Raw genomic sequence first — 18,659 nt, 5'->3', positions numbered from 1 at the left:
TGCATCACAAGTTTGGCAAAGACAAAGGACACATAAAAGCACTGAGGAAAGAAAGTCCAGTCTTAGTCCTTGATGAAGTGAATGAAAAACTAAAAGGATCTTGTTCTCTCTGGGGTTACATTTGTCACTTTAATTCATGTCGGGGAAGAAATATTAAAGATGTTTTGTGTCTGTATTGGCCAATTCAGGTCACCAAGTGGCTCAGCCCCAATGCCAACACTTTTCTGAGACCAACAGTCAGTCCTTGCTTTAGCCAAGAGACTTTAGATGAATATTTGAGCCACAATTTGTGCAGGTATTTCACAGCCACCAGATTTGCATGTCCTGGTTTGAACTTCTGAAGGTTATCTCATTTCTGCTTTCAACAGTAAGGAACGCTTAGGGTTCTCATTTTATTTTTAAAGGAAAAAAATACAAAAATAATCCTAATTTTTCTCCCAAGAATAGTTTTAAAAATCCTTTATTAACACAAATACATATTGAAATTTACAACTTAGCCCTTAAAACACAGAGCTGGTGGACAAATACTATGGGGAGGTGATAGCAGAAATAGAAAATATAAGTGGGAAATCTTCAAGGCTCAAAAAATAATAACACATGCAACACACCCAAAATGGGATTCTTGCTACTTTTTTTATTCTCTAACCTCATGAGGTTTCCCAAATGTATCAGAGAAGAAATTGTGCTTCTCAGTAGACAAGTATGGTAACAGCCACCCCAAAAACAATTTGTGTGGTTTAGAAGCAACACTTCCAAATGAGAAATGCAGGATCAAGCAGAAGTCATAAAATAGGCTGGATTTAGGTGTGAATTTTCAGTACAATATTATCTGCAGGTGGTTTGTTGGTGCACACACTCTTTACCTGATATTAAATGTGATTTTCTTTTCCTCCTGGTTACCTTCCAGCAATGATCAGGGATCTCACTTCTTCAGCAAATATTGTTCCTTTTTGCAGGTGTCAAGGTGTGTTCTCATTTTCCCCTCAGCTTTTACTCCATCATTACATTTATATTCCCTGTATTCCAGTAAATCAAAAAGGTTTTACTATTTTTGATATAGCTGAAAAGATCTTGCCTTCCTGGGCTCTTTATTGTTCATTTTCTTTATTCAGAACTGTGTTTCAAACGAGTTTATTTTTATCACACTGAACTGTGTATGCATTCAAGCTTTAAAAAGGAGTAATTATGGCTCAGCTTCAAGTCTCAAAAAAAGTTTTGATTCAGACATTGCAGAGTTCTGAAAGATGAACTTTCTCTTTGCAAAATGCCACTCACATTAATGACTGCTTCTGCTCATTTTTCTGTCTATAATAATTTGTCATTCTTAGCAATTAATCTCTATTTTCTTTCATTAGAGACTAGCCTTCAAAAATGCTGGTAATTCAGCCAGTGTTTACATTGGAAATTTCTGAAGTGAAGAGAAAAAGATGATCTTTGAGTGAGTGCATTGGCAGAATGGGAACATAAAGCTGCTATTAAAATTGATATTACTTAATGTCATACAACTGGGATTTGCTAAGACTGTTCAGGAAAAATAATTTAGAAAAAGTAGTAAGAAAAAGAGTTACTCAAAGTCCAGTAACCCCCTGAGGTGTATTGGAAAAGAGAGAAGTTTTTATTTTTTAACCTCTGCATAAATTTGATTTCCGTCCTGTATTCTTTCAAAATCCAACTTGGACCACATACCTAAAATTTTATCTTGCTGGAAATTCAAGCAGTGTTCAGTGTCCTGTAGGATGGGAAAATATCTTGAAATAAATCGTAGGAATGCACACAGGATCTTTTCATTCTCCTTTCCAATGCTCCTTAGTCCAAGCCCAAATAATACCCAGATTGAAGACTATCCCAGCATCCCAAATACTACAGATACAGCAGAAGGAATTTTTTCCGTTAATTCATCAGCCTGGGATAGTGGCAGGTGTCACTGCCCATGGCAAGGGGTTGGAACAGGATGGGCTTTAAGGTCCCTGCCAACCCAAACCATTCTGTGATTCTATGACTTTTTTAAACTGGAAAATATCAGTTGAGGAAGGTAAACCATTGTACAAACTTAATTTTGCTTTGTCATTGTAATTCAGTTCAAGGAATAAAAATAATAAAAATGTTTGTGTAAAAAAAGCAGAGTTTTGGTCCCCGTTAGCATCAGTCAATAGTGAAGCATTTGGACCAATTAATCTCGTTCTAAAATAGTGCCTAAAACTCTCCTGGGACCATCCTAAAAAAGACTGGGTTTGTCATTAATTTCAAGCAGGCACCAGAGCCACCAGCTGTGTGGGCTGGGAGTCTTCAGCACCGCATGGAAAAATGTCCCACCAAATTTACCAATGAAGTTATTTACTATGGAACTCCACTTAAATTCCTCCTGTGCCCAGACTGGCCTGACCCGCAGTGATTTCTGCAGCCACAGCTGTCAAATATAAAATTAGATGTTTTAACCCTTCTTACCAATTCATCAGAAGCTCAGTATTAACCCTCTTCACTTTTGGGAAGCACTGTGACAGAAAATAGAATTAAAAACATAAAAAATGTAAGGTACAAAGAGTATATTACACCTTTTATTTATTTACACTGTTGAACCTGGCAGTGTCAGGTTTATGGTTGAACTCAATAACCTAAAGAATCTTTCCCAGCCCAAATGATTCTGTGATTATTTACCTCATGTTTCCAAATCCTATAATTTTTACAATATCAGCATGGGTAGAAAATTTTATATTGCCCAGCACTGGAACCCTAATGCCTCATCTCAAAGTAATAACACAATAATACTTTTTTTCCTGACATGCTGGTGATAGTTTTAGCTCATGAGAGATAAACACAGGTTTTCTGCCTGACTTTTTCTTTCTCCCTATTTTTCCTTCTGTTTCCTTTAATTCATGAACCCTGAATTACACACCATGTTTCCTACTCAGACCTAAGCCTGAGAGAACAAGGAAATATTTTCTTTATTGTCCCAACCTAACCCATTCTGTGATTCTCTGATAATTTCAGTACATTTGGCGTTGAAGTTTTGCAACTTTTCTGCCTTTTCTTGTTTTGTTTTGATGAAGGTGTTTTCCAGGCTCCATGTGCAATTCTAAAGGCCATCAGCAGAATTTTTTTCTCAATATCATCTTCATGGAAAGATTTTGTTGTGTAAAACAAACATATCAAATGCCTGGATCAGAAAATCTCTTAGCACATGCCAATATTTGCAATAATAAACACGTCTCTTGGAATTACTCTGGATATTACACAGGTGTCCAGGAGAAAAGCAGGATAAATTTGAGTTGCAGCATCCCTGAATGCTTTGGCAGCTGAGAATGCCAGTCCTTGTTCCAGGATCCAAGATATGAAGAAATCATGGTTAAAGATCTCTGGGCTTGGCAGTTTTTCCTTTCTTTTCCCTCATTTAAACCCTTTCACATTGACAATGGGCCTGGCATAACTTCACCAAATGATTTATTGAGAAAAAACTTATAATGGTAAATGCTTTTAGCCGTTGTTAATCTTCATCACACATCAGGCATCAGCTCCACCCCTAAATCTAGTCCAGCACTCTTATCCCAGTATCCCCATGACAATGAAAAGTGAACTCATTATTCAGAGACAAAAGCAGAGTGAAAAATAACCATTGCTGTGATATTCCAGTAATCAGGGATATTTACCTGCTCTCTTGGACTTTTCAACTGAACCTGAAAGCTGGAAAAACAGAAATGTCCAGGCTGACCAGGGAAATGGGAAACTCTCCAGGAGTCAGAGAATGTTTTCAGCCTTGAAAGATGAAGACTGAGAAGAAACAGGCTGGGTGGAAGCAGAAGGAGAGAGATTTAAATAAAAAGCCAAGGGTCAGGATGAAACAGGTAGAAATGGAATATGAATGCATATAGAATGGAAATTACAGGATTTATAGTTTTCAGGGCCTTGTGACAGCCTCTCAAGAAGAGGAGGGAAGCAAAGGCCAGCTGCATTCAAAGCACAGAACAATAAATTTTTAAAGGGAATTATGAAGTACCAAGGCTGTGACAAACAGGGTTTCAACTGGATTATTCAGAAATTTCCTATTTTATCTTTCCACCCCTCCAAATCAAAGAACACCAGAATTAATTCACTGGGAATAAAACAAGCACCTGAACTTTGGGGATATACATACATATATATAAATATATATATATATATATATATATGTGTGTGTGTGTGTGTTTGTGTCTAGATATATATATATACACACATATATATATACATACATACACATGCACACATATATATATATGTATATATATATCTACACATACACATATATATATATATGGAATGTGCCTAGCCTTGTTAAAAAACACTAAATTGAGAGATATCCAAAGTTCAGTGGGAATTTAAATGCACTCAGCAATGTCCAGTGGAAAAGGAGAGAGATTTTACACAAGGGCATGTAGTGATAACACAAGGGGGAAAGGCCTTAAGATGAGAGAGTAGATTTAGATTAAATATGGGGAATAAATTCCTTATCGTGAGGGTAATTTCCTCCTAATTTCACTGAAATGTCTGGTGAAATATCAGCTGTGTGCTGCACAATGTTTGACAGCAGTGATTCTGGTGTTTTGACTTAACACCCCTCATCCCACAACTGAAGAACATTTGTAGACAATTAACTTAGACTGACTGCACGTCCTCAAAGGGGAAATATTTCTGTCTTTTTGAAATGTGGGATTTCTTCTGGACGCCCCCACACTGTGTAAGGACGAGTCACAAAAATAGTGAGACAGATCAAGCCCAGCCCCGTTTCTGAGCCCAGGTTCAAGCCCAGCTCAAATGCCACTGCTGCAAAAGCCAGAGTGAAACTTCGCCCAGCTCAGACCTCACAAATGAGCAGCAGGCAAACAGGGAGAGCTGCCTTTGCACAGCCAAACTGCTTGGAAAATACAGTTATCAGCAACATCCTGCTGTTTACAGAAAAAATGGAAATATTTTAAAGTGGAACAATTCCTGTCAGGGGTTGTTGTGGCCCCATTATCCTTGCTGGTTTAAACTGAACTTTCCCTTTTCCCAGAAGTCCTCAGTCTTGAGAGGCCGTGATCCAGGGAAAGTCTTGCCAGTCAAGGTGCACTAAGGGTAGAAAAAAGTGAGGAAAATATTAAGTTTTACTGGAAAAAGAGGTCTTGAGGTGATAAATCTAAACCTTCCAAATTTGTTGGAGTTTTTTAATGGCTCTACAACTGTGTTTTCTTCTTGTTTCTGTGTGGAAGACCCTTCTAAACACAAGGGAAAGAGGCTTAAATATAATTTTTTCCAATACCAGTTCTTGTTACATTTTCATCTTTCCCAATATAAGTTAAGGGTTGTCACAGTAAATGTGCTCCATCTAAAAACAGCTCAGAGCAAATCTGGGTCGCTGATTTATGGAAAGATCTGCTCTCTGTCTGCAGGTTTTTGGATACTTTTATAAATAACTACGGTATTGAAAAATGTATATTTCAAGCTAATGGATGAAAGTTTCAGGAATTAGGAGTAGCCAGATGAAGGAAAATAGGAACAATTTACATGCAAGATCAGTGTTATAGGTAGAAATGAAATCTAATTCAGATAAATGTAAAATATATTGAGCTGTGGAGCAAACACTAACAGAGCATATATTAAATTGAAGAAGATAAGGAAAGAAATGAGAGTGCTATAGAAGGAAAATAAAGTAGAACAAAACAAAATAAGACACTACATGGATGATTGAGGAGAAATAGAAAGGAGAAAGTAAATAAACTTTTGTATGGGAAGAGGAATGAAATGGAAAACTATAAAATTTATTAAGTCTAAACCCCACTACTTTCAAAGTCAAGGTCAAACCTACTGTTATCAGGCCAAGAACCAGCTATAAATAAAACTCTAGCTATATATGAACAATAAATAGTAATTTCTAGAAGGATTTTAGTGGGAGAGGAGGGACTTGTGTGGGAGGATCTATTTTAATTAAGCTCAGTATCAATCACCTTTGCAAGCAAATATTCCACTGCCAGCACTGACTCCCACCTATTTTTGTTTAGCCTAAAAATATCACTATAAAACAATATTCATTACATCTCTGATCCGTGGAGTTTGAGGCTGTCACACATTTGTTTTCCCTCTCTTAAACCTCTGAAGTCACTGTGAACCCAGGAGAGGGAGGTGACATTTTCCTGAGAGGCCTGGTGGCACAGCAGGAGCCTGCACACACACCTGGGGTTTAGGGTTTTGCTTCCATTCCCCTCTTCAGCATTAAAAACCCCATTTCAAATTTAAAATACAACTTCCTCTGTCCCACTGTGTCAAAGCAAGGCCATTCAGAGACAGGGTTTTTGTCCTAGATTGCAAGGTAATGTGTGTGTTCTGTCACCATCTGTCAGAGGTGGGGCAGTTCTCCTCTGTCCATGGGGCAGTTTTCTTTATCTCTCCCACAGCCAATCCTCCCTCCAGGAGATCTCTGCTGTCCATGGCCACTGAGTGTCCCTGCAGGGCTGATCAAATTCCAGCATCCCATGGGGAGATGCTCCGCCCAGGGGAGGAGCCAAGCATTCCTACCTGGATACAATCTGAGCCTGGAACAGCACAGCAGCCTTTGCCCACGGCATTCCCAGAGGAGCAGCTTTCTCCTGCCCTGCATTCCCAGAGGAGCAGCTTTCTCCTGCCCTGCATTCCCAGAGGAAGAGCAGGCCCATCTCCAGCAGCCCTGGAGCTGCAGAGGAAAACTCCAGCCTTGTGCAGGATCCCTGCTCCAGCAGAACCACAGCTGGCACTGCAGGAGGGCTGAGCCCCCATGGGATGGGACTGTGCCACCACCCTGACCCACAGGGCTCAGCTCCTGCTCTCACTCTGGCTGTGGTGTTATGTATTTCTGCATTTTTCTTCCTATTTTCTTCCTTAATAAAGAACTACTATTCCCATTCCCATATCTTTGCCTGAGAGCCCCTTAATTTAAAAATTATAATAATTCAGAGGGAGGGGGTTTACATTTTCCATTTCAGAGGAGACTCCTGCCTTCCTTAGCAGACACCTGTCTTTTCAAGCTAAGAGAAATTTTTTTGTCCAGAAGGTTTTCACCCTCTTGCTCACATATTTTTGTGACCACTTTGCAAATAAAGGTTGTGATTCAAGTGAGTTTATGAAAGAGATAAAACAGAGGGTTTGGGAAAAGAGGATTTGTCTCTTTTATTATTAAAAACTTTATCTTGTTGTGCAGAGCCTTTTTTTTTACTTTACAATTTTTTTTTTCCTAATTTGACACACTGCTTCATACACAGTTAAGAAATTAACATTTCAGTCCCCATTTTCATGTGGATAAAATGAGGCAGAGCCAGATTAGACAATTTGTCCTTTTTTTGCTCAGGAAAAGAGGAGGAACTTAAAAATGCTTCCTCCCTTGGGTTCATGCACCACCCATGGCTGCATCCTTCCCATCCAGGTGCTCATCACCTCATCACCTCCCGTCCCTCTCCCTTCTCATAAAAAGGTAAAATAGATACAAAGACAAGCAGAAAATCATGGGATGCAAGAATCATGATGGCACTAGAGTAAATCCTGTTCCTGGAGGTTTTCTCTTTTTATTTCACACTTTATCCCTACATTCCCTTCCTTTCACACCAGGAATTGTGCAGAGGCAAGATCCAATTTGTGGTTGCATAATTTTGGTTCCTACCTGAGACCCAAATACCACAAATTGGCCAGCTTTTTACATAGTTTGCCCCAGACAGAAATGGGAGTAACTTTAGTTTAAGGGGGTCAGGAACTGCCAAGAACTCTGGCAAAGTAAAACAAGTTATTCCCTTCTGTGCACAAGAACTGAGAGTTTGCCTAAAGCAAGATCCTGTTCTGACAGAGATCAGGAACAGATGCTTAATAGATTAAGTAGGACAGCTTGGATTGAAATAAATTGAGAGGGGAAGAAAAAAGGGGGTTTCTCTCCCCAGTTTGTTTACATCTTCTCCTGCAGAAAGAAAATTTTCCTTTTTCTGTCCTGTGCTTCATTGTCTGTACAAGCAGAGATGCTGACATAGAGCCACTGGTGCCAGGGGATGCATTTCATACCACTGAGGACAGCAGACAGGAGTGCAGAAAATAGTCTGATATTTTCAAGAATATACTTAGGTGGGTATTTTATTGGTGATTTCTAACAAGGCCTTAAAAACTGAGTCTGTTTGATATTAACCACTATTTTGATTTCAGTTGTGCCAGGTAGATATGGTGTCATCATAAAAATCTTGTTTATCTTAGATCCTACATGAGAAGAAATCAGGCTGGTTTTAACACCAGGCTGGGATTTTAATAAAGCCCATTTCCATAGCCAGGCTGAGGGAGCTGGGATTATTCAGGGAGAAGAGAAGGCTCTGCGGACACCTTGGAGTTTATTCCAGTACCTAACAGGGGCTGTGGAAAAGGAGGGAGAGTGACTTTTTACATAGGTAGGTGTAGATTCTTTTGCTTCTTTTTTCTTCTGCCAAGTCAGGATTAAATGTGAGACAGTAATTCTTGCTGGGACTCAGATGTTTATCAGTTCTTATCTCTGTCACAGTCTCACAATCCCTGAGTTCTGCAGCACTGCACTCTAATAAACTAAAAATGGAGCCCATCTCTCTCTCTGCAAGGCCTTTGAAGGATCAACTGTCCAATTAAGGAATGACACCTCAATTATTTTTACTTTTAACCCAATAACCAACCACCCATGGCCGCAATGGGGACTTTTTTTATGCAATTACACAAAACCACCCAAACCCATGGAGAAGGAGAAGGAGAAGAAGAAGAAGCCTCTGCCCCAAAACCTCCATCTTGCTTTATCTATATTACTGTATTCTAAACCCTTAAATTCCGAGTTTCCCAGCCTGTGATTTCACACCCTTCTATTCAAACTCCACACCAACAATCCCAGTTCTGTCATTCCATTTTGGAAGCTTCTCCACGGCCTCAGGTCAATGCAGTGTTCTCTTGGGGGCCAGTGCCTGGCAGCACAGAAAGTCTGGAATTCTCAGCAGCCAGGGTTCCAACAGGTAGGTGTAAATAGGAGAGGTTTAAAGTAAAAAGAGAGAGATTTAAATTAGATATGAGGAAGAAATTCTTGGCTGTGAGGGTGATGAGGCACCAGAACAAGGTGTGCAGAGGAGCTGTGGATGCCCCTGAATCCCTGGAGGTGTCCAAGGCCAGGTTGGGTGGAGCTTGGAGCAGCCTGGGAGAGTGGAAGGTGTAGAACAAGATAATCTCTAAGGACCCTCACAATCCAAACAATTCTGGGATTCTAGAATAATACCAAAAGGCTTGTTGGAATCCTAGACTGCAGGTGCCAACAGAGACGTGTCTGAACCATCTGTGTTGACTTGTGGTGATGAGAACCATGACAAAGCACTCAGGTGTGCAATAAACAGGATGAGCTTTAGGCCTCAGGCTCACAGAATTCACTTATCTGAGGGAAGCTTTACTAGGAAAGGCAAGAAAAATTCCATCTGGAGCCTGTAGCTCTGTCCTATTCTCCCCTTGTCTCTGCACCATTAAGTGCAGGGATGTCCTGCATGTTGGGAACAGAGCCATTACTCATTTTGATCTAAGCTGTGGAACCTTGTCACCCACAGAGCACCATCCCAGCAGTGCCTGCTAAGAATTACTGCCTGGATTTACATCTTTTATTATCCTGGTTTGGCTTCAGGCCCTAAACAGAGACTGATTTATATTTAAAAGGACCTCTGAATTTCATTTGGTGCAAAACCACACTCAAAACCAAGTCACACCCCAGTGCAGTCCCTTCCAGGCCTTGTTTACAAAAAGGAGGAAAAAACAGTAAGAATAAATTGACCTACTAGACAAAGGAATCTAGCCTCAAATATGAGAAGAAGCCTGCTTTGAACACTCCCAGATGGGACTGTGGGGTGGCATCACTCCACACAAGGGTGGACACCATCACATACACCCTTTGATGGCAGCTGAAGGCCACAGAATGGAAAACACAGACTGTCAAAGGAGAGAATGAAGTCTCAAAAGTGCCAAATAAAGGGTTTGTCCCTCAGTCTACCACAGGCCTTTTAATCCATGTGTCTGCCCAAGTCCTGTCCAGAAGGATGTGCTCTTGCCCAGATCAAAAGTAAGATCTTTCAAAGAACAAAATACCTTTGTCTCTGCTCTCTGGGAGCAGAACACCTTCCAGAGAGAGTTCCTTTGGTTTCTGTGGGCTTGCTCAAGGAGAAAGTTTCCCTCAGTTTACCAGAGGTGTCAAATGTTGGCTCAGACCCCACAAAGAAAACACCTGAAAAGAGGGAGAACCTTCACGTGTCATTCCCCATCCCAGTCTTGTGCAATACCTTCTCCTTCTGAGCAGCTTTGGGATGTGATGTGCTGCTAGGAACAAAGCTCTCATTTTCACTGAGAAGGTCTCAAAGTTCCTGCTGGAGGTGAGACTCATTCAGGTGTGAAGAACAAACTAAAGGGCTGAGTTTCTGCACTCTGAAAAGCAAAATTACTTAAGCACACACTTGTTTGTATGGAACAAAGGGTTCTGATCAAAAAACTGCCCTAGAAATACAATTGTTCCTTCTGCTCGATGCACTGAGGGCATTTGTAATTTCCCATGAGTTTAGGCAAGTTCTCAAGTGTTGCATTAAATAATGAAGGCAGTGGGAGGGAGAGTCAGACCAGCAGAGCTTCATGTCCCTCCTTAGATTTTAATTCAGTGATGATCCATTCAATTTTTGCACTGGAACAGTTTTCTTCAGAGATTAAAGGAGTTTGAAGCAAACAGCAGCATCAAAAGTCAGGCTGAGGTTATTTAAAATGGACCAGATCTGGGAGCTCTGAAGGCTCTGGTAATTCTGAAAAACAGAAAAAGGATTAATGACTGGGTTTTTTTACCTTCATACATATTCTCTATGATTTTTAGCAGACTGATTAGTTCCAGCCCTTGAAAGGTGTATAAGCATTTGCTTCCTGTTGGAATGCATTAAAGCCCAGAGGAATTAGATGCAGGTACATTGCCACGAGAGTGATTCATGTGGCAGCATCTTAATATTTCAGTGTTAAATCTGAGTTTTATATTTCATTTTACTCCTTGAAGAGGAATAACTCCATGCAGAAGGATGCAATAGGGGCTAACAGGTTGGAAAGTAACTTGGCAGAAAATTCCCTTGGAGTCCTTAGGGATGATCACAGAATTCAGAGAATCACAAGGTTGGAAGAGACCTTCAAGATCATCGAATCCAATGAGTTAGATGTATGATGATTGACCATGAGCCTCAAGTGTGTCCATGTGACATAAAAAGGCCATCAGTCTTGGGCTGCACTGGGAGAACCATGGGCAGCAGGTCAGGGGAGATGATCCTTGTCTGACTCCCAGAATGGTTTGGATTGAAAGGGATCTGAAAGCTCATCGCATTCCAGCCCCATGACATGGGACACCTTCCACTATCCCAGGTTGCTCAAGCCCCATCCAGCCTTGTGGAGTTTTAATGTTTATGTTGTTTGGTTTTGGTTTTTTGTTAGGGTTGGGATTAAATGTGTGAGATGGTATTATTTGTTTGGACTTAGATGATTAATATTTTATATTCATATTTTATTTTTATAAATTGTGAGTTTTGTAATATTTTATTTTAATAAATTAAAAATGGAGCTGTGTTTTTATATAAGGTTTTTTAAGGATAAATTCTTTTTTATGAAAAAAAATATAATTAAGAAATTATACTTAAATAGGCAGAAATTCAGTTTAAGCATAAGAAAACTCGTCTTTAGTGAGAGGGTGGCTGAACAGGAGCAGGCTGCCCCAGGGTGTTGTGGAATTTCCATCCTTGGAGAGGTTCAAAAGCAGTTTGTACAAGGTCCTGTATTGTATTTGCATTGCCCCCAGACGAAGGCAGGAATGATGAATCATGTGAATGCCACAGTCCTGCTCTAGTTGAGGCTCTGATCAATGCAGAGTGGTGGGCCAGGACTAAATGTTCACCAGAAATCCCTGCTGGGCTCAGCAATTCTGCCTGATTCCATTGGAAATTATACCTGGAATCACCACTCTGGAAAAGCCAAACTTTCCAACACCCATGGGCTTTCAGGTCTCTGTAGCTGAGTGAGATCAATCCCAATCAACAATGACAGAAAAACCCTTCAATAGGATTTGTTGTCTAAATAAAGGGCAAAAAATGCAGTGTGACACTAAAAAGAAAATTAACAGTGAGAAAGATATTTCCAGTTTGGGAAGCAGTGCTTATCACCAATTATCACATACCACATTTTCAACTATTTAAAGTATTTCTTCAGTCCTCTGTAACTGTATTCAACAATGATTATCAGCATTCTTAAAAAAAAAAAAAAAAAAGCATTAATATATCTGTTTGCAGCAAACATATAGAATAGATAGAATCTGTACAGCAAACTTGCATTGTCATGTCCCTGTGGAAAAAGATTCAAAATGTGTTTGGTTATTCACTTTAGTATTCTCAGCCAATAATGTAAACAAAAGAAAAAAACAATGATTGAGAAAAGCTTAAAATGAAACAAAATACATTGAAAAAAATATTGACTTTGACTTCCAGTAAAGATGATTCTTGTTGACACTGTTGACTTCTTTAAATGTCTGTTCTAATTTTGTAGATCTGTATGTGATTATTAAAAATTCAAGCTCTGGATGTGATTTTGATCCATTTCCACTCAAGTGAAAACATGAAAGGATGAAGTTCCTTTAGCATAAATTTATTTTAAAATTTTGCAGTCAGGGTGCTCCAAGCCCCATCCAACCTGGCCTTGGACACTTCCAGGGATCCAGGGGCAGCCACAGCTTCTCTGGGCACCCTGTGCCAGGGCCTCAGCACCCTCACAGGAAACAATTTTTTTCCCAATATCTGACCAAATTCCCCTAAATTTCTTTTAATTTCTACCCATTATTCCTCGTCCTGTCACTGCAAAATGGATTTTGCCATTTGATAAAGGATGAAAGACACTCACTTTTTGCTCTCCCATTAATAGACACTTTTGGCATAGGAAAGACACAGGAAATAGTGAAATAAATCATACTGGGAACTTCAGAAATCCAGAATAAAAGTGGGAAGTTTAAAAAGTGAGGTGCTGTTCCCTGCATTCCCCTTGGCTGGCTGACAACACCACCACACCGTATTTCATGCATTATATGGGTTGTGATGTTTTACCATTTAAAAAAAAAAAAAAAATCTTAACAAGTGAAGAAAAGATTTGTCACACCTTCAAAATGAAAAAAAAAAAAAAAAGGAAATATTTTAAAAACCCTCAAAACACTAAGCAAAGAAATTTTTTTTAAATCCCTCCCCCCAGAAGAAAACTCAACCCACAACCAGTATTGAAATTAGCAGCAGAAAAAATGCTTAGAAAATGGACTTCAACTGATTTTACCTTAATTCAATCAACTGCAAAATTGTGTGCTCTGGCCATTTTAAATACCTGTTCCTGTGTGATCAGAGAAAAGGAAGAAACACCCCTTCAAAAGCCAAGGTTGTCCATTTTGAGGGATGAAATACTTTCTATTACATTTTTAGCCATTTTGTTTGTTACTAAAATTTTATAATTAATGTCTCACAAAGTTTGGCTTCATGGAATTTGAGTAAATATATAAATAAAAGCTCTGAATGTAGAATTTTCTGACTTAGCCTGCAAAACTGTGATGTGTTGTACAGACCATCTAAAGAAGGAAAGGAGCAAGGTAGAACTTTCTCCAAACACACACCTGAATAAATAAATACTCAACCAGGGGAAAATCTTTACTTTTTCCATCGAAACCAGGTGCTGAAATCCACAGAAACGATCCAGCAAAATACTTTTCCTGAAGAAAAAAACAACAAAAAACTTGACTCAAGGCCAAACATTTCATGGAGCTACACAGACTTGAGAAGTGAAAGGCAAGAAGAAAATGGTAAAGGCAAGGTAAATTTTGGATCAAGAGATTTTCCAGTGTCAAAATATTTATGTTTTATTCTAACTGTTACCTTTTGGTCCTCTTTTAAAAGGTATATACTGTATATATTCTATACACAGTGTGTATTATTTTATGCCTGACATTAACTAAATAATGTTTTGAACATTGCCATTTGAACATTCTTTTTCTTGCTCAAAAACATTTTGCTCCTAGAAGTTCCAAAAAAAAAAGAAAAAAAAAAAAGGTTTCTCTTTCCACCTAATAAAATCTCAGCTATGACTTAAGTGTGTGAAGTACAGAGCACTTTAAAACACAGACAAAAATGGCTTTTCATTCCATCCCTGCTGGAGTGTTCTTTATTTTTAGCCACTACAGAGACATTTCCACATCCCAATAAGCACTAAAAGCAGCTGTGATAGAAAACAGGCTGAAGACAATTTAACTTGAAATTATGTGTTGCTGCCTCACAGTATTACCTTTGTTTCTCTAAGAATCTGTTTCTTTTCATTCCTAAAGAAGTAGTGACTTGTAGAGCTGAAAAATAAGTGTAGAAACTTCTTTTTGAAAAAGAACACCCAAAAGCCATTATTTTTGTCTTCTAATTAGAATTTAAATCAATCCATTAAAGAAAAAAATTCCTGAAGTATTTTCTGTGTTATTATTTCAACACCTACATTTCCCTTTATTTTTAAAATTTGGCAGTTCTAATTATCTTATTTAATATAAATTTTTAAATACTTTCTTTTCCAGAACGTGGCAATCAAAAAAACAAAAAAAAAACCCCCAAAAATACCTCAAGTTTCCACTGCACTTTTTCAGCAGTTGATGGAGAGCAAAGAGAAAAATATTTTCAAAAAACACAGCTTGCCTTTAGACCCTCTTATTTCCATTATTGCATCTTCCAGGGTAAACACACAAAATTTGCTTTATTAGCATTGCTGCCAGAAAGCACGGAATCAATCTCAGACAAATTGTTCATCTCACTTTTGGTTCTCTAAACAAAAGTTCGGAAGTTTTTGGCCGCACAGAAAGGAATTGGTTGACTCTGAGTTTGGTTTTGTGCAGACCCTGACAGGAGGGGACAGATGCAGGGTTGGGGGTCAGGCTCTGCTCCTATGGACAGGGACAAGAGGAGAGGGAATGGCCTCAGTTAGCTCCAGGGAAGGCTCAGGCTGGACAGCAGAAGGAATTTCCCCATGGAAAGGGTGGTTAGGCCTTGGAAGGGGCTGCCCAGGAAGGTTTGGAGTCCCCATCCCTGGAAGTGTCACCTGGAGGTGGCACTCAGTGCTCTTGGCTGGGTACAAATTCAGGATTTGGCACAGCTTGGACTCAATAGTCTTGGAGGGTTTTCCCAACCTCAGTGATTCTGTGATTCCATACTTGAGCAAGGAATGAAGGTGGGTGTGGTATTTTCGGAGTCCCCGGTCAGAGGAGGAAGGAATGAATCTGACTCCATGTTCTTAGAAGGCTAATTTATTATATTATGATCTATATAATATTAAAGAATGCTATACTAAAACTATACTAAACTATAATAAAGAATAAAGAAAGGATACAGACAGAAAGCTAGAAAGAATGATAATAAAAACTCGTGACTCCTTCCAAAGTCCTGACACAGCCTGACCGTGGTTGGCCATTGAGTCAAAACAATTCACATGAAACCAACCAAACATGCACCTGTTGGTAAGCAATGTCCAAACCACATTCCAAAGCAGCAAAACACAGGAGAAGCAAATCAGATAATTATTGTTTTCATTTTGCTCTGAGGCTTCTATCTTCCCAGGAGAAGAATTCTGGGCAAAGGGATTTTTCAGAAAATATGACAGTGGCGGGTAGGAAGAGGTCGAGATGATTTGGAGAGCTACTGAAATGGAATTACTGGAAGTTTCTTTGTTCATGTGAGGGCACAGAGCTGTAACACTCTGGATCTCTGTCTCTACAGGATGACAACGAGGGCACATTTCGTTCCTCAATGCACACATTTGTAGGTTGGAAATAAAAGTGTTGGAACACACAAATCTTTCTGGGATAGCACTGAAGGAGAGCTTTGGATGAAGGGCACCAGAATTAGACACGGTTCACATCCATAACTGCTTGGAGCCAATTGTCTGGAGCTGAGTTTATCTTGCCAAGAGCTTCTGGATGCTTTCCTGAAGGCGACTTGCTGCTTTGTTTGGGCAGGGAGCCTGGGAGCCTTTGAGGATGTGTCTGTGACACAGATCCAGGAAAAGAAGAGTGTCAACCATTCCAGACAATCTCCTGTAGGTCCCCTGAAATCAATCCCCAATAAACAATTGAGTGGGAAGGCTGCAGGATATATGACAACGTAACAACCACTGAAAAGCCTTGTTATTTACTGTAGGTGTTTGAAATGCTCCTAAATCACAGCTCTAATCACTGCACATAGAGAAGATTTACTGCAGTGGGACAGTGTCTGCATTAAGTCACTGCAAGAGGATCCTGATTTCTCTTGGATTCTATTTACAGGGCATGGAACTTAAAATTTATTAGCAACTTACAATGTTCCAGCTTAATGACCTTCCTGGAAATTCAGGACACTGAACAGCCCCCAGAAATGCCTTTGGGACTGTACTGAAGAGGCTGGATTTTTGAAAGTCCTGGTAGGTTTTTTATGGAAAAGGAATGTTCCTCTGAATGGCTGCGGCTCCCTGGGAACTGGTAAGGAATTTGGCTCCAGGAAGTAAATCAAATCTAACCTGGTGTTGTGAATGAAGTATTTCTGTAGCCAGTATTTATTGTGGTGACTTCTGTGCAAAGAATTCATGAAGTCAGGAGGGATTTCTGCAATGGCACAAGGGAGAAAAACATACAAAAATCACGAATCCCTGTTAATTTAACCCCATTATGATGGTAGCCAACTTCTGTTCTTGTTTGTCCCAATGGAGGTGTTAAGGAATTAAGGCTTCTAAGGAATTAAGACTTCTAGGGAACAAGATACCCTTCCTGTCCCCTTCACAGTAAAAACCCATGTGCTGAATTTTTTTTTGGAGCAGCATTAGTTTTTTTTTTTCATGGTTGCTAATATGAGCTTAAATTTTGGAAATGTGCTGAAAACAGGATTGATAATTCAGTGACATTTTAGTTATTTCTGAGCAGCACTTACACAGGGTCAAGGTCTTTTCTCTTCTGATTCCAACAGTCCCAAAGGGTATTCCAGACTCTATGGCATCGTGCTCAGCATATAAACTAGTGGGAAAATTTGGCTAGGGATGGCTGCTTGGGGACTGGTTGGGTTTGAAAAATTCCTTGGTTAGTCATGAAAAAATTGTTTTTCATTTGCCTCATTTGTTTTTCTGCAGGTTTACTGTGTTCGCTCTGTTTTAAAAAAATATTTCCCTTTTCATCATATTGTATTAGGGTATGATTCTTATTGTTGCTATGGTTATGGTTGTTGTTGTTATTATTGTTGTTGTTTTGTGTCACAATTATTATTTTATTTGAATTATAAAACTGTTCTTATGTCAACCTGTGAGTTTTCTCACTTTTACCCTCCCATTTATTTTAACTACACCCTGTTGGGATCAGAGTAAGTGAGCAGCTGTGAGGTGTTGAGCTCCAGGCTGGGTTTAAACCACAAGCCTCCTGTTCAGCCGGATCTAGAAAATTCCAGAGAACTGAAACCCCACTCCACGAATCAGAACTCCAAGCACAAGTGCTCAGGATATTCCTTGAGGTAAAAATAAAGTAAATTTAGGGGTGAACAAGGGAGACAACACCTCAGCTGTGCAGGTGATTACTGGGTAAGAGTCCCCCACTCAGTGTCAGCAGCACTGCAGAAGTGACCGGCACAAGAATCCATTGAAGGGATGGTGGAAAGAAGTGAGAGAGAAGAGAAAAAAAACTCTGCTGGAGTTTTTAGAAATTGATCCTTTCTATTTTGAGGGAAGACCAGTGAGAAGGCAAAAAATCACCAAAAGAAACTCTGGAGTCATGGAGGGAACATGGACAAGAGACAAGACTTTCTGTCCAAGTGAAGGTTTGAAGTGCATCATCAAATCTGTTTGAAGAACACTTAGAATGCTCTGAAATTCTGGACATGGGAAGCCATCACTGAAATTTAGTTTGACTTTAATAGAAGAGGGTCTCCTTTCAGCATTTCTTATTTGAGGGCTTTTTCAAGGACTTTGAGTGCCGAGAGTCATCAATCTACCAACACTCTTTTCCAATTGTATTAAAAAAAATTGCAGTCACTGTAAATTTGTTCTCTCACTGCAAACAAAGGCAATAAAGAAATAGAATATTAGAACATCACTGGATGATCCGCTCTTGACCTCTAACTTCCTTTTTTTATTAACTATGTGAAAAAATATTTTACTTTCTGAAGAATACGGATATTCAAGGGACTGCTCTGAAATTATTACCTTCCCACAGCAAAGAGTATTATTTGTTGCTTTTCCTAAAGACAAATGAAGAAAGGAAACAAATAAGTAAATAAACAAATTTGGGGTCTTTTAGACAAAAAAACCATGGTTAAGGGTATGAGAAGTAATGTGTGAGATACCTGTTTCACCATGGTGGGTGCACCTTGTGTTCATAAATAAAGATGAATTTCAGTGAAACAAGGTAAGTCTAACGAGCTTCAAAATTAAAGCTCCTGATTGCAAAGTTTATTTCATGCCTTTGGATGGATAATAACTATTCCTTATTTTGAGTTTGGGGCAGATGATAGTGCTGTTCAATATGCTGATGGGAATTTGAAAGGCTTTTTGGTGTTTATGGGATGGGAACCCCAGGAAAGCTAAAAGGTAGGATGGGATGCAGAGAAAAGGATTTGCAGGGAGATGAGCTCCAG

This window comes from Pyrgilauda ruficollis, unplaced genomic scaffold (genome assembly GCF_017590135.1).
Source record: "Pyrgilauda ruficollis isolate IOZ18807 unplaced genomic scaffold, ASM1759013v1 scaffold12, whole genome shotgun sequence".
NCBI classification, from domain to species: Eukaryota; Metazoa; Chordata; class Aves; order Passeriformes; family Passeridae; genus Pyrgilauda; species Pyrgilauda ruficollis.
Note: the sequence above shows the minus strand (reverse complement) of the source record.